Source organism: Fundulus heteroclitus, chromosome 5, assembly GCF_011125445.2.
Source record: "Fundulus heteroclitus isolate FHET01 chromosome 5, MU-UCD_Fhet_4.1, whole genome shotgun sequence".
Classification (NCBI taxonomy): domain Eukaryota; kingdom Metazoa; phylum Chordata; class Actinopteri; order Cyprinodontiformes; family Fundulidae; genus Fundulus; species Fundulus heteroclitus.
The window spans coordinates 36,397,170-36,423,913 of record NC_046365.1 but is presented as its reverse complement, the minus strand read 5'-3'; positions in this window follow the sequence as shown (position 1 = coordinate 36,423,913).

The window sequence follows — 26,744 nt, the reverse complement described above, 5'->3', positions numbered from 1 at the left end:
ATGGCCCTCACCTGGCAACCCAAGCAAAGCTCCTCCCGCTTCACTTTTAGAAGATCAGCATTTCCCGTTGTATGCGCTGCACAACGCCTGCAAGAAAAGGACAAATGTTTTGCAGCTGGCTGCAGTAAACAGCAGGTGTTCGCTCTGCGCACATTCTTCCAGTCACGGAGAACAGAGATACATGGCTTCAATATATTTTTCATGGCAATGTCCAAGCCACATTGCCAAAGAAAACTGTGGTGTGTGCAAACCACTTCACAAAGGACTGTTTTTGCAAACTACCGACAGCACACGGTGTAATTTACCAAAAGACCTCTCCGGAAGACATTTGGTAAGAGCTGAAGGTTGTTACCAAATTGAAAATCTGCAGATGACGGCGATGCAAGAACTTGATGATTTGTCTTGTGTGTTTCGCATGAACATGACCATTCAGTACAAGCTAGCTCTGACAATAGGATGTCCCAGGTTACCAGACATGCACAATCTCCGGGGAAAGTTCCAGTTTTGGATGACTTGTGCACAGCAAAAGCTGCCCTAGAACATGGCCCCGATTTTAGCGTTTGGTGAATTATTACAAAATGTTGTGTGTATGTTATTATGAGTATAATAACATTGCAACTGGTTGTGCTGTTGAAGGAGGGCTGAGTTGCGGCCGCCTTTAAAAAAAGAAAAAGAAATAAAAAAGCAGAACTTGTTACCACTGACGGGAAACTGTCCTGTGATATTATGGGATGTGTGAATTAATTAATTTTCTTTTGACTGGGCTGATCCTTGCAGGTTATGCAGGAGGCTACAGTTCTGCTTCTGGGTCGGACTCAGGGTCAAAGACGTACGGCTGAAATGTTGTGCGTCTGCTGCAGTGTTTTGAATAGCCCATAGAAATATTCTAAATGTTTAAAAGGAAGCATAATAGGTCACCTTGAAAAGGAAAATCTGTTTTCACTTGCCTTTATCAGCAGTTTTCACTCAGCAGGGCATCCCCAGCCCGACTGTTAGAAATGTATTCAGCCCCTCAGCCTGACCTCTCCCCACGCTGCAGCCCACCTATAGTCAGTACTCACGTTCCCAGGTATGTACATCCCTTGGTTGTAGTCACTAGTGCCTTGTCATCACTCCTTTCACTCATTTATGACTAATTGCTAAAACTGCAACAATAACTTATATGGATGGTAATTCCTAATTTCCTACTTTACAGAGTTCAGTTCACTTGTGTTAACCCATTGTAGATTATTCGCTTCAAATCACCACACAACCGAGAAGTATTGTGCATACCAGCAATGCCTGTTGGTGCATATTCGACTCATACCAAGCATATTGGTAGCACTTTAGCCATAACTCAGAGCATCTGCTGCAGGACGGTAAAACCAAGATTTTTTTTTTAAAAATAGAACTAATTTAAAAGTCTTGCAGAGGAATGCTGTATTTTTGTGTTAATTTGTTTTGCCTACAATAAACTAAACCTGCAATATTTTTTTATGACATTGAATAAAATATGGTGGAAGAAGTGAAATCTCTAAATCATATCTTTCTGAAAAATAAAAATGAAAATGCTCAAATGCCTTATTAAAACAAAAGCATTCAGTTTCCTACATTTTTATGGATTGATTATTTTCTACTATTTTTATCCATCCATTTATCCATCGTGCACAGCTGCTTTTCTGTGCAGGGTCAGTGGGGTTGGGGTGCCTACTTCCAGTGGTCACTGGGTGGGAGCTGGGGTTACACCCTAGACAGCTCACCAGCGTTTTCTACTTTTTTCAAGAAAAAAATCAAGTGGATGAGCAACAGGAACAGAATAAGGGTCACTGTTTCTCTTCAAATACATTCATTGTACTTTGGGAGGTTTAATGGATACATGTTCCTGGTCTGCTTCTGAGTGAACGTCGCTGAATGTTTGTGGTCCTGTTTAATATTAAATCAAAGTGACCACAAAAGCTATGGTTGATACAGGAAGAATAATTTGTGTTGTACCTCAAGTTTTTTCTTCATTTTAAGGAGATTTTATTTTGTTGGTAAAAGTCTTACTCTAAAATGTTTCAAAAACTGTCCATCTGCATTAATCACCTTTTGGGTCAAGGGCCTTTGAGGTAAACTGTACATTACTGTAGATGCTATTATTTACTTGCAGGAACAATAGCATTGAATCTTTGAAAATCCAGTCTGTATATTTAAACAATATTTGGAGGTTGAAATCAATATAATCCTTTTATGTTAATGAAAAATTACATTCCTTTATGTATTGGAACCTGTTACATGAGATACGTGGTGAAGGTGTTTATACTGTTTTATTTTATTAAAAGCTTTTCTGCTATGAGACAATCTGCTGAAAAATCTGTTCAGCTCTGACAGGTCCACTTTCTTTTACCAACTGCATATTAAATTCATCTAACACTCAGCTATGGATGTCGTTTTCTTTCTTTCAGTCCCTCTGTGACTGCAGAAAATATCACTTTTTCCTCTGTTTCCCTGCACCAAACTCAGACTTATTGTTCGGGGAGACAGTTTTCCCCTGGGTTTGTGGACCCGGTCAGCCGGCTCGCCGTGCTGGAGTCTATGAAAATGGAGGTGACATGATGCTGATGAGGAGGCCTGGGGTGTTACCTCCAACCACCGAGCCCTGGAGTGCTCCACTCCCCCCAGGCGGTAATGAACATCCCAGGCTCACCTGTCGCGCGGGCACCCAGCCAGTCTTTGCCCTCCACATTTCCACCCTGCAGAAACCCAGAGACAGTGTTCTGTTTTGAATCTGACTAACTAGATGAAGCTCATGAATTTAAAACAGAGGAGCAAATCTCATTGCTTCATGCTGAAAATGTTTTCTCACAGCCTCCACATTAAAATGATAGTCATTTGTGTGACTTAAACACGGATGGTGACATGTAAATTTGTTTCTTTTTAAAATTGGATGTCTCTGCCACCGCTGCAGGCTCTATTTGACAGTCTGCAAGATGTCAAAGACTGATTAACACAGGGTTTGCTTTCTCTAGATGAAAACAGGATAGTAATGAATGCATTTGTGCTCCTCTAAATGAGGTAACTGATACTTTTGGTAATTTTGCTTCTCATTGTTTCTGCACAGCTAGAAGTTTCTCCAAAGAACAATCTTTTCTTTGCCCCAAAAGACTTTAAGTAACTACTCACTGATTAACCATGAACTCTCCAGGATTTTAGCTTGTAACTCAGTTTAACGTTAGCAGATTTAAACAGGCTGTTTGTCCAGTTTTTGTGTTTATTTTTACCTCATGTTTAACACTAGAAATCTTTTGAAACCCATTTAACCCCTTTCAAGTCTTAAACATAAATAATAGGAGGAAAAAAATCTAAACTCATGAGACTTGCATTACTATGAAATAGATTTATTTCACTAAACATTGTTCTAAGCATCAATGTTGTTTCATCAATGCGTTGAAATAGGTAATTGGCTTCTTAGAATATACCTTAAAATTTTAATTAACTGTCATGAAATTAACCAGTTTTTATTTCTTTCAGCATATTCAAGTCTCTGTGAAATTATAACTGGATCTGAATACATATTAAAATTAAACCAAGAACGGCACTAAAAAGCAATTATTCAATGATCAAAAAAATATGGCATACCCAAAATATCCAAATTATTTTACGTTAGTCACAGTTTTTTTGTATAACATTAAATTATATGCAAGTTATTACAAAGACCTAAAATATAGTATTCAAAGATATTATACAAATAGTTATTGCTACTTTTTTAATATAATACCTGTAGTAAAATAATAATAATATAGTGGTAAGTTAAGGTAATGATGTTTATTGCTGGGATCCTTTTTGTTATGAATGTTTATTGACTGACAAGAAGGCGGTGCAGAACAAAAGCAAAACTTTTTAATCACCTCACTTCTGAGCATTTGATCACCTCACAAGGTTAGTTTTAGAGTCTTCATGGTAACTAGCAGCGGTACGAGCAGATCGGTGGGAGCGGTTCCCATAACTTCCTTTATTGCTTCAGGTTTTAGCTCAGATTTGCACCACAAAACCAAGACACAGATTTTGCAGCAGATCCACAGCAGAGAAGCTTCACTGCCAGGCTTGACCCAGAAACTTAGCTATGGTCAAAAACAAAAGCATAATTGTCTGTTACTTGCATGTTTTTCACGCAGCATGGGGAATTGTAGCTGCAAGGAATGCATTTTCTTGACCAGCAATGAAGGTTAGCCGGGAAAAACAGCGTTTAAACTGTTTCACAAAGTTCACCTTTAAGTCGTGGCCGGTTAAAGGTCCTGCTGCGCCTCGGTCATGCAGCTGCTCCGTAATGTCTGCTGTATAATGATCCATACACCATCAAAACTTTATCTAATCTCCATCAAATCCATTAAGCTTACTTTGCAGCACATTAAGCCACAAGATGAACCAAAACCTACAGTTTTCTTTGTCTTAACAATGTTTAATCTAGTTTTTCCACATTTCCTTTATCTGATATAGTTTTAAACTACTGTAGATTCGTGTCTGTGTTCGCAGTGTGAAGCTTCTCTAGAAACTACAGTGTTTTATCAGTGTGGTCGCTCCCTGGTTGCACTTTCATCCACAGTAAGGCGGTTGATCAACAGCTGACCACTAAAGGCCAATTTTTGCTGCAGTGAGGGGAAAATAATTTGCAGTTATATGAAGCCTTTCGCACTGACAATTCGAAATAGAATTTGAATTAGGAAATACCCACAGAAATAAATTTTAACCAGGAGGTGATTTAGTTTCCACTCAACGAGAGTCCAGTTGTGATTCAGCTCAGGACTATATCTGCATTCCATCAGCTGGACTAATTGAAACATATTTCATTTAAAGCGTCACTCATTAATCAAGGCCAATGCGGACAATGCCTCTACTCCAATAGCATTTTATCACAATAGTGTCTTTCCCTGATGTTTTACATTACAAATACACATTACACTTCATTATAACCCCCCGAAAATGCTCACACAAACATGAAATCAAATCACAGTCTGTCTCTTATTATCGAGCACATTGACTACACTCAGCAAAACAAAGGCGGCGGCTGATTTATTGTCACCACTTTATTAACAGCAGCAGCTGTAGCTTCAGCTCGGGGGAGAAGAGTCCTCCCGTGGCAATGTGTGGCACCAAAGTGGAAAACAATCCACGGATCGGGAACCGCGCCAGGCTGTGCGCTCCTTGGAACCAGAGGTCGTCGTCTCTCAATAAATCAGCGGAGGCAATAGCAAGGATGATTGTCTGGGCTGGCGGCCATTCTGTGCCCAAGCTATTAGTTATCCTCCTATCAGTGCGGAGGGTTGAGTCATTGTATACAGGCCAGCAGTGGGTCATACGGAGGAGCAGGAGGAGCTGAAATATCAAATGCATATTCATGTGCTCGTGGCAAAACAATAACACTGGAAATACTGGCTCCCAGAAGAATTCACACTCAGTTTTAACATTTTACCACGTCACATTCACAAACTTCACTGTATTTAATTGGGGTTTTATGACACGGATCAAACTACAATATAAAGTGGAAGGAAAAGGAGAAATGGTTCTTCTACATATAAGAACCTGGCTAAATGCGTCATGCTTTTGTATTAAGGCTCCCCGAGTCGACACTTTGTTGAACAGATTTTCGCTGCAGTTCAGCTCTGTCTCTGCCAGCTTCACCTCTCCTGACAGGAGAGGAGACCTCTCTTTGCACACTGTGAGCTCAGCTCAGTCAGATTGGATTAAGAGCATCTATGAACACAATTTGTTGTGTCTTCCCACATATGCTTAATTGTATTATTAGGTCTGGGGCCATTCAAACGCCCGTTATGCTGTAATTTAAACCAGTGGTTTTCAATTCCGTTCCTCAGGACCCTTCGTCCTACATGTTTAGATGTGTCTCTGCTCCAGCACACCTGAATCAAATGATTGCATTTCTTCCTCCGCAGCCAGCAAGGGCTGCAGAGGCCCTCCTGGTCACCAATTTATTTAAGACAGGTGTGTGAAAGCAGGGAAGGACCTAAAACATGCAGGACAGCGGGGCCCAGGGACCGCAATTGAAAAACCCTGATTGAAACCATCCTTAGCTCTGGCTTTATGTTTAGTGTCATGTACTGCAGGAAGGTTAAACCTCAGCCTGTTTTATAAATGTTTTGTAGCACGTTTTCTTCCAGTACCCGAATCAGAATCAGACATACTTTAATAATCCCAGAGGGAAATTGCAGTTTCAGTACCATCACCATTAAATAAACATCACAAACATTTCAGGGGGGAGACGGTTCATTGAGGCCGTGCAGCCAAGGACAATACTGTCCACAAGGCGCTGCCCTTATCTGTAGAAGGAAGATTACAACAACATGGGGGAAAAAGGAGGGAGAAAAAAGAGGCAGAAGCTTGACAATTTATGCTCTCACAAATAGAGTCAAACAACCGACAAAATAAACCCTCAAAGCACAAATAACACAAGACAACATATATGCAGAAGGTAAACATTTGAGACCTGTCGCGTGTACGTAAGTTCATCAGTTTTATGAGTTTCAGTTATGTGTGTGTGTCTGGGTGAAAGTGTTTATATCTCTGTGAACACTCTCCAGAGGCCATTGTCCTTGATGTTATCAGCCGGCCAACAGTTCAGCAAAAGTAGAGGGCATAATCCAAATATGGTATTTGTTATGTGGGCAAGCTGCACTGCCTTTCCTGTCAGCTTTAAGTCATTTTGCTGGCTCCAAATGGTAAATCCAATTATCCGAATTATTGGGCTTTTCCGCGCTTCACTTCCAGATTTTATCCCATCACCCCCTTGAGTTCAACCACCAAAGTCAGTCTGCGTTCCAGCACAGCCAGTTTTCGGCTCTGCTCCTTCACCTTCCAGGTTTGTCCGTTCACAGCCCAAGTGAGCGCGTCATATGCAGCCGGCAGCCTGATCAAGGCCAAATGGCTACCAACCTCCGCTGTATTTGCTGATACTTCAAAAATCCACAAAAACAAATAAGTAGAGATCCAAGTATCCTTAATCCAAATGTAAAAGTTTCAAACATCCAGGAATGACAAAGTCGAGAGACACACCGTTTTCCATCCAGGAATTTAGGGTGTATCTCACACAATGAGTCAAATCAGGACCGGATGGGTCCCCCTTTCGTTGCCTACCTGTTGAAAAAAAATTATCAATAGTATTAGGAGACCAGCTTACCAGATCCATGTTTTTCAGAGTTCGGTTGATATTAAGAAAGTGCTCAGAAAGACAAGACATAGCAAAGCAGGAGAGGGGTGGTGGGGGGGGGGGGGGGGTGAAAAGCTGCAGAGGAGAGAGAAGACACGACCGACCTCGAAGAGAGACAGAACACATTGCCTGTGATTAGCTTTCCTGTCCCTGCTGAAGACAAGCTTCCCCCCAGCATGATGGTGCCACCACCATGTTTCGTATTGCAAGTGGCGTACTCATGGTCGTGTGTAGTTTTAGTTTTCCTTTACGCATTTAGGCCAGAAAAGAAACATTTTGATCCCATCTAACGAAAGCAGGGGTCCCCAACCTTTTTGAAACAGAGAGTTACTTCATTGGTGTTGTGTCATATGAAGGGCAACCAGTACTGACCTTTGAACTAGAAGAGTTCACCTTACATTTATGGAAAATAAATGCATTTTTCATGCTTTGTTATAGATATTGTCATTCTATGTAAATGCAAATAAACAGGAAGAGTAATGGAATGACATAAAGTTTTAGATGCAGCTCATTGGTGGATTGTGCTTTTTTTTAGAACAGGCTCGCGGGCGCCACATGTGGTCCTCGGGAGCCACTTGGTGCCCAAGGGGCCCCATGTTGGTGACCCCTGAACTAGAGCACACGTTTCCATATGTTTGCTCTGTCACCTGGACTATAACAATAAAATTTGGAAGGATCTGTTAATAATATCTTACTTAAAACCATTTTGAAACATTTTGGGATGTATTTACCGTAAAAGCACACATTGCTTTGACGATAAAATGCAGTCAGTAGAGCTTTCATGCTAACATGGTATTCATCACCTTCTGTCTGATGATCACATTGGTCATTTGCATTCATTTCACAGTTCGAGGAGTCTAAGCAACATTCCACTGCAAGACAAAGCTGCATGTGTTTATCTCATAGCCGATGCCAGAGAGGTGAAGAAATCCCAACTCAGGGAAAATAAAAGATGGGGCAGCCCTGTGCAGAATATGAGGTATTAACCTACAGGCAGGCCAGTTACCTTCTGATATCTTTTCTCCCTGCGCTCCAGGACGCTATTTTTAAACTGTCCTTCAGTGAACGTGCACCACGAGCGAGTTTAGTCAAGGTCAGCCGTGCTAAAGCTGAGTGATTCAGGGCCAATGAAGCCAAACATCCAGAGAGCCCCAGTTCTGAACTGACAGCTGAGCGTGATTTATTCCTCTGCTTTAAATGTTCAGCTCCGTTCTAGGTCCACCGGACTTTAACCAACGGCAGAGTGCACTGCAGAAAGAAAATTGTGGTATTCAAGATTATTTTTTATTGTCAGTCCATTTAAACTGTTACTGATGTTTTCTTTATGAAAATCACTTCTTTCCTTTTTTTTCCTTTCCTAATTAGCTCCTTTCCTGTATGTCACTAATTGCCAGTAACTGTAAAAATAACTAATTATTGATCCCAGAGGCATAAAATCCACCTGAAATGTCTAAAACTAAACTTTCTCTGCCTCGGTTCATTTTCTCCAGTTTTCGCTGACAGCGTTTCAGAAGGAAGCAAACATTGATCAAGGCTACAGTATGCGAGCTACATACCAATTTGTGTAACACAAAACTAAATAAGTTACCATGGGAGAGAGCCCTGGTGGTTGTGATGACTGTAAATGATGTTAAAATAATAGAAAAATCTGTCCTATGGGAAAACTTTTCAATATTATAATGGTGTGAAATAGCATTGAAAAGAGTAGGGGGCACGAAGTTGCAAAAGGTGTAGGGGGCATTTTTCAATACTTTATTGTATTGTGATATAGCATTGAAAAGTATAGGGGGCACGAAGTGGTAGAAAATATACGGGGCACTTTTCAGTACTTTATAATTGTGTGGGAGATTTATAACGAGAAAGTGCTGAATAGCATTGAATTGTATAGGGGGTACAAAGTTGTAAAAGGTATAGGGGGCACTTTTCAATACTTTATAGTGATTTGAAATAGCATTGAAAAATATAGGGGGCATGAAGTTGTAAAAGGTATAGGGGGCACTTTTCATTACTTTATAATGTTGCAAATATCCTATGGCATATTTTCTAAATACTTTAATGTTAACTTTAAGAATTTTTTTGACACTTTTTCATCTCTACTGGCTTAATTAGTCTTTTCACAATCAAAAAGAAAATTACTTGATTCTTGGTTTAGAGATTATGATGCTGCATGCGGTGTGACTAAATTTAAAAACAGGGTCACCAGACGTCTTCTGTGCTTTGTGACAAACTCTGATTTGTCTGACTCTTTTCTGTCTTCTCAAACTTTCTCTCAGGAGACTAGGAAGTGGAAGCCGGGCGTGTCTTACCGCAGCTGTTTTAAGTAGTTTGAACAGTCAAGCCTCATCATCTGGAGCGCTCCCCACCCCCCGTAGCTCGAGAGTTTGATGTTTCACCTTGACTTTTAAAAAGGGACACGTCAGCTCCCACAGAGAGAGCTGACAGTCGTCAGGATTTGTGAATGTTGGTGAGGGAGATCTGTGATGAGACGTACGATACTCTGCATTAACAGTAACTTTGGAGACGATAAAGGAATAATGAGGGTGGGGGGAAATGTGCAAACTGAGTATAATAGCAGAAATTGCAGTGTTCATCAGATTACATTGAAAACCACGTATAAAGCCCAAATTTAGCCTAAAAAAACATGTTGAAAGTCAGGTGTGGAGACCCTATAGTGGTCACCAATCTTTTTGAGACCTACTTCATTGATGTTGTGTCATACAAAGAGCTACCAGTACTGACTTTGAACTAAAAGGAGTCAGAGCTCACCTCAAGTTTATATAAAATACATTTTCCATGCTTTGGTATAGATGTTGTAATTTTTTAATCTATATAAATGCAAGTGTGAATAAACAAGAAGAGTAATAGAATAAAACAAAGTTTTGGATGTAGCTCATTGATGGGTTGTACTTTTCTTAGAACAGGCTCTTGGGCACCACATGTGATCATCAGGGGCCACTTGGTGCCCGCGGGCCCCATGTTGGTGACCCCTGTCCTACCAGATGAATCCTTAAAATGTTTCAACCACATTTAAACATGCCGGTTGCCTTCCTGCAGACATCTTTCACTTTCACGTAGTGTGACTTTAATCTTTTTGGGAATTTTTTTATATATTTTTGGGGTTGGCAAGGTCTAAAAAATTTCCCAGTTGCAGGTAAAAAAAAAGTGGCCTATGATGCTTTAAAACCAATCTATTACACCATAAATTTAGCGTCATACATCTGTACCTGTGACGGGGAGTGGTGGCCTAGTTGTTAAAGCAGCCCAGAAACCATCCAGCATCTCACAGCAGGGTGTTAGATCCTATCAGGGTAGGAATACATGGAACGCCATAACAAAGTGGCTGGTATAATGCACAGAAACATCTGTTCAGAATACCAACTGGAGACCCCCAGGTCTCAATGGGAGTCACCTCCCAAGGTGGTGGAGAACGACGGAGCTAAGATCCTGTGGGACTTCCAGATACAAACAGACAAAATGGTAATGGCCAACCAACCTGACACTGTGATAATTGATAAGTAGCAGAGGACAGCTTTTGTGATCAATGTGGCCACCCCGAGTGATGGAAACATCAGGAAAAATGAGCAAGAGAAACTGGAGAAATACCAAGGGCTCAGTGAAGAACTAGAAAGAGGCTGGATGGTGAAGACAACCGTGGTCATCGGAGCACTCGGGGCAGTAACCCCCCCTCTGGAGAAGTGGCTCCAACAGATACCTGGAGAAACATCAGACATCCTAAGAAGAACCCTCAAGCTCCCAGGCCTCAGGTAGAGGACCTGAGCTTGAGCGATGGAGAGCCATCCACCCTGCTCAGGAGCATGAGGGGTGGATGAGAGAGCAGTTATATATATATATATATATATATATATATATATATATATATATATATATATATATATATATATATTAAATCAATAGTTACCAACCATGAATGAACAACCTTCCAGTTACTGAAGTCATCACCATGCTGATGATGTCAGCTTTTTTAAGGCGCTGTGCAATGAGGATGTGTCGACTGACACCTGTACACGCTGACTCCTACACTAACAGACCCAAAGACACATCATCCAAAGTCAGGCCAGCAGGTGAGATGAAAGCCGGAGCAGCTGTGGGTCTCCCTCCTCTGGAGATGGACAGATGGCACGGCAGTAATTAAACAGGAACCTCTGTAGACTCAGACCACATGAGATTAACCATCTCCCTGTTGATTCAGAGACTCGGAGATGAAACTTTCCTCAATAGCTCAGTATTCACCATCATGCTTGGGTTCCTTCAATCAGAAATTACTTTATGTGGACTTAAAGGCCCTGGATCCGGAAATATGAGGGGAATCGTATTCCTTTATTACTGTTCCAGTCAATATTAATATAAATTATTACATTTGAAACTAAAAGTTCACAAATTCCTTTAAAAAAATAATTGTTTAACAAAAATGTTTAAACAATCGAATCAGCATCTACGATTATGCTTTCAGCTCAATCGGGCTTTCCAAAAGGTATTTTTTTTTTATCTCTACAGACCTATCCTAAATGTTTAAAAGGATACATAACAGGTCATCTTTATATATTGTGAAAAATAAATCACATTTAAAGAAAGTTGAGTGGAAGGAAACGTTTTGTAGGGAAAGGTACATCAGTAACAGGGAGAACCACAGCCTTGAGAGGACTGTCGGGCAAAATCCATTCAAGAATCTGGGAGAGCTCCACGAGAAGTGGTCTGAGGCTGGAGTCGGTGCAATGAGACAAAACCTACAAGTCAGAAGCATCTTACCTGGGGGAAGAAGAAAAAGAACTGGACTGTTGCCACCGACCAGGACGTTTTAGAGCACTGCCTGCTTCCCTCTGCAGACAAGATGCTGATTTCATTTCCCAGCAGGCCTTGGCACCTGCCCACACTACAAATGGTACGCTGGTTCAGTGACCGTGGCGCTGCTGTGCTCGATTGGCCAGAAAACTGAATTAACCTGAACCCCGCAGAGAATCTATAGAGTATATTGTCAAGAGAAAGATGAGAAAGACCGGATCCAACAATGCAGACGACCTGAAGGCGGCCATCACAGCAGTCTGGGCTTCCTTCACACCTCAGGAGATCCACTCCATCCATCGCCACATTCATGCAGTAACTCATGCAAAACGAGCCCGACCAAGTGCTGAGTGCATCAAAGTGAACATACTTTTCAAAAAAATTACATTCTTTTGACATATATGATTTTTTAATGTAACACTCTTATTTTCTGAGATCTTGATTTTTGGGGTTTCATCGTCTGTAAGTCTATATTCACTGCAAAAACGGAACTAAACATAAGTAAAATTTTCTTAAAATTAGTGTATCTGTCCTTGATTTGAGCAGGTAAATAAGATGATCTGCCAATAGAATAAGATTTGTGCACTTAAAATAGGAACAATTCATCTCCATCATCTTATTTCAAGTGCAGGATGTCTAATTTTCTTAATTTAGGGGTCAAAATACTCATTCCATTGGCAAATGATCATATTTACCTGCTCAGATCAAGGACAAAAACATTAAGTTTAAGAACATTTTGCTTATTTTCAGATCTGTTTTTGCAGTGTTCCTCAAAATTACAAGAAGGCTTGAAGCCTTAATTTAATCATCCACGGCACTGGATAATTCCCACTGCATTTTAAATGCCAAGCTGATACTTCTGTACACATTACTTCTATAATTTGCTTAATATTTTTCTCAAATAAACTATTTTAATGAACTGGGGTAAATGTGACATTCACAATGTAAATTAATGGGAAATCTTTGCTGTGCTCGGAGTGGGAAATCTGCTCTGATGCTGCTTGGAGCCATTGTTAAAAATCCCTCGGTGTTTGGAGATGTTTCACTATTTTTGCTTTGTTTAAAACATAAAAACTTCTCTGACTGGACAAATTTAATTTGAGGGAAATGAACCAACCGGGTGCTGATGCTGTTATGCCTTTGAAACATGCTGAGTGTTTGGCCATATTTCTTTATGTGGACCGATGCACACAAAAGCCTCATTTGTTCTTTGGAAGGATGAGTCTAAAACATAATCATTTGGACACCAGAAGAGACATATTTGGCATAAATGTCTTGAAGCACAGAGCTGGAAGTGTTTTGGCGATGCTTTGCAGCAGCTGGACCTGGGCAGCTCACCATCATCGAAACCACCAGAAATTGCCCCGTGTACCAGAGGGTCCTTGAGGGAAATGTGACCATCTCTAAATAAATAAATTAAATTAAAGCAGATGCTCTACTGGACCCTGTAAAATGACAATAATCCAAAACCTAACCATTAAATCCAACAAAGACTGGGCCAAATGAAAACCCAGGCCTTCGTAGGTCAAACTTATCCCAGGTTGATATCAGAGGCTGGGGCAGGAAGCGTCTCAGTAAATATGTTTCAACCCAAAGGGGGAATAATGGCTGTCATGGGGTGAGGGCATCCTAACTATTTCATTTCTTTCGTTTCATGATTAAAACCAGATGTTACTGTCTTGTTAAAGTGCAACTTAAGTACTTTATTTTGCAAAGATGAATACAACAAAGGGCAAACATTCCTTTATACAGAGCCAGAAATTGAATGGAGGTGTCCCAGTAGCTGCAGATGACTGTAGATATTTAGGGTGAATTTGCATCTTGTGTTGTTTTATATCAGTAGAAATCACCTGTGCTTCTTAGTAGACAAGTCTCCAACAAATGAGTGGTTGTCTTATTTTTTAAGGAACAATAACTATTTCTGAGGCAAAAGAGCAGAGATGCAGTGAGTGACTTGTGCTTTCTTGTTTCACAACAGTTTACTATTAAGCTACGGTTTGTTGTCTTAAAATAGAGATGCCTGTATCCACCATATGTTGAAAATGTCCATTTAGATGCTTATCAGCTGTTGAGTTTGACGCAAGCATGTTGGCTGTGATTAAGACGAGCCCATTATTCTCTGGAGAAGTCAGGTGCTGACTGCAACATTGCCTCACCAAAGTAATTAGCTTTAGATAAAAGCATTTGCAGAAATTAATGAAGCATTTAAGGTAAAAATGGTTTAAATGGTAAATAGAAACCTGAGTCGTGTTTGATGAGTCATATCTATGCGTAGCATCCTGTTATTTCCTCTTCTAGCTCGTCATGCTGCAACCTATCAGATGCCCTGCTGGAGAAGACAGCTGCAATGTACCCCCCGCCTGCTTTGGAGCTGCTGCGCTCAATTCCCCACAGGCCGAGCCAGTCGACGCTTCCTCTGTTCCCCTCGCGGAGCCTGTCTTCCCGCGTCAGCTCAGAGCCGGGCAGCCCGGCGGGAAGGATATACCTCTGGATCCCCAGTGAGGACAGGCTTCCTGTGTTTGCGTGAGAGAGAGAGAACATCTTACACGGGTTGTCTTGACAGGCGGTAACCGATATGTGGGCGAGTGCTGAGTCTGCGTGGAGACATACGTGACCAAGGAGAAATTTGGAGCTGTGAGTGTTTACATGAAGTTTTGCGCGTTCTTTATTGCAATAACTTTAGGGTCAGCTCCTCAGAGCTTCTCCACCTTGACTCGCCTTTTCCTCAGGTAGGGTGGACTAAGGGATAAATTGACAGGACAGGGCTTCACTTGGTCTCAACTTCCTTTTCCAAGTCCAAGTCCATATCTCACATGTCCAAAGACTGAATGGAGATTCTCTTATCAGATAAATGCTATTTGATCTGAGTTTCTTCTTCTCCTCATTCTGAGTCTGAATATTTGTAGCAGGATTGTTAGAAAAACACATTTTAATTTGTTTTGTTTTTTTTAGTCAATCGATTTTCCAAAACCACGCATTATGGTTTTGAGAAATGAATTAGCATGAAAAGAAAAGGTTGTGAACTTAAATGTCTCTGCCTTAAAAAACAAACAACAGCCTGGAGATTCTTTTGCATCAAATCATGTCAGCTGAGGTTGTTTGCACATCTGATCAGGATACTTTTGCTTTTCGGACACACCCCACCCCAAGATGATCTTGGAGAAGATCTGAAGTTGGCTGGGTGGATTTTTATGCCACATCTTACCAGGCAAAATAGAATAGAATTCAATTTTATTGTCATTGCACTGTCACAAGTACAAGCAACGAAATGTGGTGTTCTCTGCTTTTAACCCATCCCCTAGGGGAGCAGCGGGCTGACATGTGCGGCGCCCGGGAAGCGTTCTGGGGTTAAGGGTCTTGCTCAGGGACCCAGAGTGCAGGCACTGGGGATCAAACCGGGTACTTGCATCCTTCTCTGAGTGCAAGCACACTGCTCTAACCACTAGGCCAGCACTCAACCTAAACTCAGCCAAGTAGATGAGCCTGGATCGATATGCCCTTATTTAAGGTTATTTTCTTTTGGAAAATCCAGAACAACCTCTGACAAAAGTTTAGGAACTTTTGGATGTATTGCACGGGCAGCGGCATGCTCCCAGTAATTGCCTTGTATGAGCTTGAATCAGGGACGTGAGTGGTGTGGAGCATGCTGATTGCAAACACTTAATAACAGACTACAAATATAGCAACGACTCCCCCAATGAACCAACATGGAGACGAAAGAAAATGAAGAGAACAAAACACCAGCGATGAAGCCGTCGCAAATTAACTTTTAAAATGAACTTTAATTAGTTCTGCTAATGTAGACTCGCTGCGGCCTCAGCGGGGCCAGAAGCACACATTGATTTTTCCCAAGATAAGAGCTCCCACAGACGGCAACGCTGAACGCTTCTCTTGTCATGGCCGTCACATGACAAGTGTCCCCTCGCAGTCCCCGTCCAATTAAGGCCACGGCTCGCCAAACTTCAGAAATCAATTAATCTGGGAAGTGAACGAAGGACGAATGCTAGAAAGCTGAACAAATGCTGCTTTTTCGCATTTTGTGCCCGAATTCCAATATGGACTAGTAAAAAAAGTCGCCATTAAAAAGTACAATGTTTTCATTCGGAGTCAGTGGTTTACTCTTGAATGTGTCTGAGATCTGAAAAATTAAATGTGGGGTAATCAGAGCTACAGCCGAGAGACTTATTGTAACTCTGGAGCTGCTGCAGAGCTTTACAGCTCAGGTGGAAGAATCTGTTGACAGGGTGGCTGATAGTCATACACTCCACCCATCTGGTCTCAATGGAAGGGTGGCAAGAAGAAAGCCATGAGGATTGGGCATTTTTTTGATTATACCAGAAGCTATGTAGGGGACAGATCAAATCTCTGGTCTGATGAGACCAAAAATAGACTCTTTGGCCTACACGCAAAACACTTTATGTGGCGATTAACTATCACTGCACCTCGCCCTGAGCCAATTATCCCTGTGTTGAAACACGGCGGCGGCAGAGTTATGCTGCAGGTGACGCAAACGACTTAAGAAGTTCACCTTCAAGCAGGATAACAGCCCTGAAAACAGAGCCAGAGCTACAATGGCATAGCTTAGATCAAGGCATATCCATGTGTTTTGATGGCCTAGTCAAAGTTCAGTCCTTCATCCAGAGTACAATAGGTGACGAAACCGATGCTGACAGAGGCTCTCAATCTACCCTGTTTGAGCTTTAGCAAATTTGATAAGATGAATGGGCATAAATCTCCTGACATGAGAAGCTGGTAAAGAGAGACCCCAAAAATATGTTAATGCAGCAAAACACAGTTTAGCAAATTATTTACTATAGGGGCAACATTTCTTTTTTTTTTTTCATGTAGTTGTTTATTCAGATTAGGACATGGCACATTAACCAACATGTCAGCAGTAAGCATCAATGTAAATATGCCAGAGTTAACGCAACAGCTAAAAAGTATAATTTTTAGCTTCCTTTTATAATTAATGGTGCACAAGTATGTTCTGATAGTAAAAGATAAAGACATTGACGTTTATTGTTGTAACACGACAAATTTTGCAAGAGTTTAAATAACACTTTTGCAAGGCACTGCATGTTTCAAACCTCACCTGTTGAGATGAATGGGGCTAAAATGAGGTTCCTCCTAACGGTGGCCGAGCTCTACCCTAGACTGGGTAGGTAGCTCCAAGCAATGTTGCAAGCATCTGTTTTAAAGGCCTCCTGGAGGCCTTTTTCTGTGCCTTTTCCAGGCTTGTACCGCTGGTAGGAGGTACAGCGGCAGAGCCACTGACACAGAAAATGTTTGGCTTAAAAGTCCTCGTCGATATTCAGTTGTCAGAAATAGATCCTAATAAAACAACTACAGTTTCATATCAAATTATTTCATGAAAACATTTATATAAGCTGTTGAAAACAACAACTACAACCCGCCTCAAAGGGCAGAAATTAATCAGACGTGAACAGCCCACCGCTGCTTACTCTCTGCTCATGTCCCAAAATGTCGACATAAGGCAAATCTAGTGGGCAAACTCTCATGAATGGCATGACCTTTTATGTTAAGACTCAGTCATTCAAAGTCCTAGGGTAAATGTCACCAAATGTCACATCAAGAACTCGCCGCTGCAGCTCGTCAAAGTCACAGGAAGCAATGTAAAATGTGATCAAAAGCAAAAAAAAAAAAAAAAAAAAAGAAAGGCCCCACACAGTCTCGATGCAATCTGCCTCTCACTTAAAAAAAAAAACCTTAGAAACAAAACTGTCACTTTGTTTGAAACTAACACTGTAAGTTTGCCAATTAGGGCCCTGTGATGTGGAGAACTGTGGGGAAATGTCTGAGGAATCAATAGCAAGCTAATTTCATGCAGAGCACAGAGTGTGGAGCCAAGCTTGGTGATTATGTTTGAGAACAGTGAGGTAAATAAGAGTGTTTACCATGTATTTATACATCTTAAAAAGCCACATTCCTGGCTGGGGACCCTGCACAATTAAATGCTCTTAATTGAAAGACTAGACAAATAGGCTGTCCGTATTCACAAGCTTCCGAGTGGAGGAGTGGGAATGAAGCTTGGCTGCAAAGCGCGGTCATACTGAGACTATTTTCTCAAGTTCAGAGTGAAAGTCTTGCAACTTATTTGCAGTCGAGTCAGGTTAGCTGTTGCTGCCTCTTCATGCAACACTTGCTGCAGACCTTCAAATGTTTTCACACCGCATGATCATCCAGGTCTCTCCAGTGTCCACGGCTCTCTAGTGGCCATTTTGACTGACAATGCTTTGTCACCTCATCACTTTGCATTTGAACCTCAAAGCAAGAAGGAGCGCAGAAAAAGGTGGTGGGCTGTTTGTTTCCTGTTATTTAGGCAGGAAATTAATGAATACGAGCCAACTTCCAGCATTGGTAACCCTGATTAATTCAAGCAAAAGACCCAAAATCCAGAGGTGTGGATAAAGTAAGGAAATTAAATTTCTAATAATAGAAAGAAACCAACTCAACCTGTATGTTAATGGAGGAGGATGGAGCAGGTTAACACTGGACAGAGATACAGTCTCCATGGGAAAATGCCTTCTCTGCAGTTCTGCAAGAAACAAATGGGATATAGTAACTTTTTTTACTGATTTATTTCACCTCTTCCTGCCTGGTGCAGACCCATTAAAACTGTGTCACCTCTAAACTTAAGAAAATGCTTGTCTTTGTAATTTCTTCAACAGCAAGTCGCTTTGGATAAAACCATCTTAACAAATTGTTCATCCAAAATTTCTTCCGCCGCAAAAACGCAGCTCTTGCGCAACAACCACTGGGAGTTGTACCATAATCTGACAAATACATGGTTGAAGGTAATTGCACCAAAGCTTGAACTCCTTTAATTCTTAGTTTTTGACTACCAAGAAGAACTGAATGCTTTGTCAGGTGCTTCGACAATTATCCTGCCACTTGGCCATTCGCTGCTTTATTTGTGGCGGATAATGCTTAGAAATGAATTTGAAACTTTTACAGGAAGTCAGCGTTGTGCATATAAAACAAAATTTATGTGTGTGTGTGTGTGTGTGTGTGTGTGTGTGTGTGTGTGTGTGTGTGTGTGTGTGTGTGTGTGTGTTGGAGGGTGTTGATAACATTAACCCAGAAGTTTATATGACCCATGGTAAATGCCTAATTGATGCTTTGTCCATTCTAGTACAGGGGGCATTGCAGCGGTCTGGGTGCAATTAGGCAAACCTCTTCATCAGTAGATTCAATGACAGCACAACAGGTAGCAGTTTAGCAAAGGTCCATAACTAAAAGAAACGAGACCACTGGATGGATTCGATTAATCTATCTACAATTAACCTTGTCAAGATCATGGAGAGGCTGGTGCCTTTCATTGGACAAGAGGCGGCGCACACGCTCAACAGATATGGTAAGACCATAGCAACAATAGTGAGCAACAAAGAGATAATAACTGCGTATTAACACAATATTAAATGACCCAGAAATGATCAGGAGACCTAAACACAAACTACCTAGGCATTCTTTGCCATGCATCAGAGTAATAACTCCCAGTTACTTCCTTTGCATTTCAGCAGGACCGTTTGTGAAGGGAACTCCAAAAGTATCATCCTGAGTGGACGTTTTATTTTTACGCCCACTTAATGTTTTGTATCGTGTTGTCCCTTGCAGACTGAAAGTGAAGTGTGATCACAGCTTAGATTCTCGTAAGCACTGACACGGTGTCTGTTGATTCCTTTGACTGAAGGCTGTAATGATCTTCTTCTCTGCAGTAAAGGGCACTCTTGGTCCTCTCCTGCGGCGCCGGCCCCCGACAGAACCAGCCTGATTACAGTGTTTGAGCCGACGGACCATCAGGTGTTATAGTAATAGGCAGTCCTTCCCCTGAACTTACTGCTTGGCTCCTTGTTGCGAACAGTCACAAAAAAACACTACAGTTTAGAGGTTTGTAAACTTGTTAAGATTTGTCTTTAAATCAAACTGCGGCTTCAGGGGGGAAAAAAACACTAAAAGTTCTTTGTTTTCTAGTTCTTACCTGAAATCTTTTATTATTTGTTTTGTGTCCAGAATTGGTCCACATGTTAGTGGCCAGGCTGACTGTATGAACCAGTTAATCAAGTTATGCATTTAAGCTGATATGTGTTGATGGATAAATCATATCTGTTATTATTTCTTAATAAATTATATTTCTCTAGAGCCATGAAACCTACATGACCCTTTTTTGTTTTGATTTATGAACACCTACTGTATGAAGTGTTTTTTACGGCCAAATGAAAGAACTAAAACTTTATATCTACGGCCAGGTTTTGGAGCAAAGAAAAACATCTACCTTTTACAAAAAGACGATGACTGCAAGACTTTTTCTCCCTTCTAGTCTCAGGTGATCAAGGTCGGTTCAGCATATTTTACTGTGTTTTAATATATCGCCCTGCTGGAGCTTTTATTTCTGATTTCTCAGACTTTCTATCTACCGTCATAAAACTTCAAAAAGTTGTATTGATTTGAGATTTTAACGTACATGTGGAGGACAGTAACTGTAATTTAGCAACTGACTTTTTTTAATCTATTACTGACTCTTTTAGTTGTATTCAACAAGTCTCTGGCCCTAAACACTCAAAAGGCCACACCCTGGATCTTGTTTTTACGTTTTGGCCTAAAGATCACTAATTTGTGTGTTGCTGATGTAACTAAGCTCGAGGTTCACCGGCTCCAGCTCAGGGAACTTTGGATTTATTTAAATGAACTGATAAAAAAACGTCACAAATGAAATATTTCTCAACGATAACGATACCCTGCCTCGGTACACCTGTGTCCTCTATAAGTGACTGTGATGACTTGATGAATTTTTTTCGTGTTGGAAGTCAATAAAAGGGAGAATTTGTCCTTCAAGGTGTTAAAACCTTGTTTCCATCTCCACCTTCCCAGTCTCTGAATGTGTTTGATTCAGTTACCTTAGAGGACATCTCAGGTTTATTGGATAAATTAAAAATGTCTACCGGCCCCAAATGACATGCTTCCTGCTAAATTGTTTTAAAAGGTTTTCCCTGTTGTCATCCGTTGTATTGTAGAGGTTTACAATATATCACTTTCAACAGGTGTGGTTCCAAGTTCTTTAAAGTGCAATGTGGATCCTACCCAGCTTAAAATTTACAGGCATAGCTCCAAGATTCCTTTTATGTCCTAAGTTCTTGAAAAAGTAGTGGCAGAACAGCCAATTTCTTTCATGGAAAAATATGAGTACTGACAATTTTCAGTCTGGATTTCGTAAGCTCCATTCCATAAAAACTGACTTACTTAAAGTTTCTAGTGACATTTTGATGTCTGCAGACTCTGGAGCATTAACAGTAATTGTTCTGCTGGATCTTACATCGGCCCTTGATACTGTCGATCACAGTATTATAATTAATAAGCTTCACAGTGTAATCGGTCTATAAGGCTCTAGAGTTGCTTAAATCCTATCGCTGGCAAGGCAAGGCAAGGCAAATTTATTTATATAGCACAATTCAGTAAAAAGACAATGCAAAGAGCTTTACATGATTAAAATATAGCAAAATAAAACAGAATAAAAGTGAGTAGCAATAAAATGTAGATAGAAAAAAGAACAAAAAAGTGGTGATTCAGTTAACTAGAACAGTTGAAAGCAATCCTAAACAAATGTGTTTTTAATCTTGATTTAAAGGAACTCAGGCTTTCCGCACCTTTACAATTTTCTGGAAGTTTGTTCCAGATAAGTGGATCTGGAAGATCTTTTAGAGTTTTTGGAAACCAGGTCATGTCTGACTCAAAATACCTGTACGTGGGGTACCACAGGGCTCTGTCTTGGGACCTATTCTTTTTCTTTTATATATTTTCCCTCTTGGGCAGATAATCCAATAGTTCCCTGAAGAGTCTTATTATTTATATTCAGATGACATTTAGCTTTATTGTTCGTTTAAGCCTACTGAATATGTTGTATACTGTATACTGTGAACTATACAGGGAACCAAAGAAAAGAAGTCTCCTATATGTTTGATGTAAGGATTTGTGTGTTTTCAGACATTTTGAATCCACGCTAGGTATTGTGTAACCCCAAGGTGGACCCTGTCTCTTGCTCAATGACAGCTTGAGATAGGCACTAGTCCCCCCTTCAAGGAGAAGTGGGTTTAAACAGTAATTGGGTGGCATATAAAAGCCTTTTAAAACTTTTGCTTGTAAAGTGGAAAAAGTGCGCTGCCTTCAGCTTCTCAGATATACATATTAGCTGCCACTTTTACAGAGTTTGTCGTGTCTGTCCTCATGAAGTCCCTAATACCTGAGTGCCTGTTCAGAAATGTCAACCAGGAGGCTGTGTGAAAATAACATCCGGCAGTAATTATGAAAAATGGCAACGCGTTCATCCTGAATTGAGGCGTCATTACAAGCTTGCGTTTGTGAGACGGAGCGGGAGATGAGGGACTGAGCGGAGGAGAGGCAGACAGGAGGCTGGAAAGCTGTGCTAAATGGGCATTCAGAATGTGAAAAGCACGAAATATTATCTGCTGCGGATTAGGAGCAGACTATTAGGTTGTTTCCAGCTTCTTGGAAACCACAGCCTAAAATACCGGGTGACCAGAACTGAGGCGCATTAAGATAAACATCGTAATGCTCCCAATTTACACCGCTGTAGATAACATACAGAGGAAAAGAGAAGTTAATGTTCTTGGAAGTGGGGAACTCAAATAAAGTAAAAAAAAAACACTGGCAGCAGTAAGATGAATGCAATGTTTCTGCCAGGACACAGTGGTTACAAAAAGAAAAGAAGCCTTATGAATATAAATATGAAGTAAAGTTTCCTGGAAAACATTCTTACATAGTAAAACGTATAAAAAATGAGACACTAACTGTGGCTAAAAACCCAAAAGGACATTTAATTTACTTAAGTATTCCTCCCAGAATGCTTTGGGACCCTCAGATTCCTGAACAAAAAACTTGAGCTTGATCAGTCAGTTTACTGTATTTATTCTGTGAAAACAGAGCAACTCCCCAAAACTTAAGGCGTGACAGTCCGGCATTTATCATGTTAAATAAGAACTTCTTAGTTTTAATTTTCATGTTACTGCACCCAATTTAACACCTTGGTCCTGTTTTTAATTCAGCTAATGCACAGCGTCTTCCAAACAAGCGACACAGTGGTTGTCTTTTTTGCTCCTGGTGCAAAAGCTGTTATCACTTTGACACTGGACATATTTCCCTGGAGGGTAGGGTTCATATTAGTCTCACACCGGCTGTAAGCCACATTTTATATATGAAATGCTCCATGCTGGTCTGGGTAGTTTTCTGAAAGTCTCTGTCGCCTCTTTGGAGGTTTCAATGATGCATTCTGATAAAGGGAAATGTAGCAGGAATGGTGTTCAAATCGTCACCAACTAATGCCACTGCGCTTTAAAATATGTGCTGCAATGATAGAATAAGGGCTGTTTTTGCTTTTTTATTTCCTTTTAGGAAAGGAGGTCCAAAGTCCAAACCATGGGCCATTTAAGGCCCTCAGACAGATGTCGTGTGGCTCGCAACCACAACTTAAAAATGGCACACATATTTACCATTTACCACATTTGCATTGGATTTTAGGTAAAATGCTCCCTGTGCAAGGCATTTCGAAAAAGATGCAGACAAATTAAAATCTTCTTAAAGTGGAGAATGTTAGGTACAACACAATGTGTTCACAGTGACTTATTTAAAACCAAATATGGGTTCACAGCTTATTAAACTTCGCTAAAAAAGCAAGCTTTTCCAAAGAAAGGGTGAATACACACACAATAAGTAAACTAAAAACAATCGACAAAAAAATGAAAAGAAAAGAAATTTGGAAATTTGGGTGCCTTTATTTCAATATATCGTAATTCGCAGCCTTGGGTTACTTTTAATTTGTGTATCCCCATGAGTATGGGAGTACTTTCCAAAAAAAAGTCTGGACAGAACTGCTTTGAGTTTGAGTTTTTCAGTGTCCTAATTTTTTTACTCTGTTACTTTAGCCTTCACACATTAAAACATCAATATAAAAGTACATCATAATCTCATAAATTGTATGTAACTGTTTTAAGACATCTCAATAGATCTCCAGGTGATTTAAATTTAAAAGTTTAAATTAACGGAGGAGTTTGTTAGTTTGTTGCAGAAGCTAGTGGTCAGTGAACAGCTTGGTGCTCAACAACAACTTTAGAGTTGAAGGACAAAGCAATACAAAGAAGCTATTTGTTATGTTTTGTATAAATTTTTATGAAGTTATGTTGGATTGTTGCATGAACAATAGCTGAAGTGAGAACCCAAAACTCAACAACAACTGTAAGGCTAACTAGATTACAGAAAATAAAACGCTTCTTTCTTTTGAGCTCTCAGTCTCTGTCTGTCTTGGAATATTTAGGAGTCTGTCGGACTGTTGGAAGGTTATTTACCACAACATAATTATGTTTTCAACCTGGAAAATACACAGATAGATTGCTGTTACAGTCGGCGATGCTAAGGGTTCCTCCCCCATCATAACGCACTCACACACAACCACGTCCTGATTCTGCAGTCCCTCCCAGCTGCAGACTCAAACCCTCGATGTCTAGACTGCGAAGGAATCACAGATGTACGAAGCAACAACTCGCTGACTCTTTTACAGTAATATATATTTACTATCCCCTTTCGGTCCATTTTGATGGCTTATACAGACTGACTTTGGTCGATTTGTTGCTTTCCTCATAAAAGATGGGAGCAGGTGTGGTCAGGTATCAACTGTTGACAGCAGAAGATTTCTTTAAACAAGAACGAAATGAGAGTTCAAGACACAGAAGTCCATCAGTCTAAGAGTCCAAGCCAGCAGACTTCAGCTAATGGGTCATCCAATCAAAACCGAAAAAAAGAAAATCAAATACATAAAAAATAGGAGCCAAGCAATTATTAAAGCGTTTACAAGTGTGCAATGCAAAGGCATACTATTTATTCACAGAGACAAAGCACCAGGGTATAGTGTATTCAGACATTTGTCACTTTAATAATAATGTTTCTCACTTCTTCATTCAGACAAGTCAGTAAATAAGCCAACAGCCTCATAAAAGGCATCTCCCCACAGCATTACTCATCTTCCTCTATCAATTATACCCATGTCTATAAATCCTAGTGCTTGAAGTACTCTGCCGTGCATGTTTTAGATGTTTTTCAGCTTTAGCATATTTTTTTTCTACTTAGTGAGGGACTCACAGGCTTCTGCAGGACTGATACTACGACATTAGAGGTTATCAGTTGCTTTTCTATCTATCTATCTATCTATCTATCTATCTATCTATCTATCTATCTATCTATCTATCTATCTATCTATCTATCTATCTATCTATCTATCTATCTATCTATCTATCTATCTATCTATCTATCTATCTATCTATCTATCTATCTATCTATCTATCCCTCATTTGCCACCTGTCAAAGTAAATTGCTTTCATATTATTAGCACCATCATCTCGTTCTCTATTTGGAAAATTCTTCATTAAGTATTAACGATTAGATCTCAAAGTGCCCATTATTTTCTTAATACCAAATTAGGTTTTATAAATCTCCATTATGCAAAGTGATGAACTGCCTTGTCAAAGACATTTGTCAAATGGCTAAAAACGGGAAAAAAAATCACAGATTTTCCATCCGGCATTTCAGATCAAATACGCACAAACAGCTTTCACACACCCGGCGCCCTGGTGCATCTATTAGAGTCACAAACAACATCATAAATTTGCGGAGTCCTAGGAAGCCAGGGAAATACAATGGGCCATTGACTGGGAGCTAAAATCCCTGGGACAACATTTGCATCTCAATAAAAAGCCCCAACACAGCAGGTCAGGGTTTGTGAATGTCTCAGCGTGCAAAACATCAAATGACCAAACTGTAGACAAATAATGTTTTGACCGGGGCAGAAATTATAGGGAGCTAGGCTCTTTTACACAATGCCGCATCACAAAACAACACGGTTCAGACTGCTATAACTGAAAGCAGACCAAATTTCCAGCAAAAATAAGGACTCAGTTCCAAAAAAACTTAAAAAATCGTCGATTTGAGGTTAAATTCACCAGTGCAATTAAAAAAAGTGCATTCTCTGTGCTTTGCAAAAGTCTGAATTATTACTATTTCTGTCTATCTTGCGGTTTCTTTGGGGTTGGAGTTTTAAAGTTCCCCTGTAGATGTACACCTTTTCTGGTTGGATGGATGGACTTATCTGAGCTGCTCCAAAGGTTTTTCTAAAGAGTGAATCTTCCCTCCAGGAACCTTTTCCTCATTTTTGGGAACATTATTTACACCCCTCTGTTTGTACCGTATTTACCAGGTGAAGGCCTTGGTAGAAACTGACCCCCACAATATAATTCTGATTACTCTGAACCTTTAGGGTGTTGAAGCTTCATGGAGAGAGGACGCTCAGCTATTCCTATTGGTTGATTATTCTTAGCAGTATTCTTCAGTCATCTCATTTTAAACTTCTCTGCAGTTCATATTATATTATATCTTATAGTAGTATAAAATGGAAAAAAAATGTACATAGCTTGTGTGTGGAGACAGAGGTAATTTATTAAACTTCCCGAACTTTTAAGGTTGAGATTTTAAGTCCGCTTTAGTGTCTACCCTTTGGAAAAGAACCAGAAGTCATGGCTGTAAAACAGCAGTTAAAAACCAATATCAGAGTGGAAATGCAGTGAAGGCTGAAGTCTGCATCTGTTAATGAATTTCATTTGAAACTTGTTTCAGTTACACCTTTACACGGAGTCTGGATTGTCTTCACATAAATTGGAGTGAAGCCACTGTGAAAGAATGGTTGTGTTAT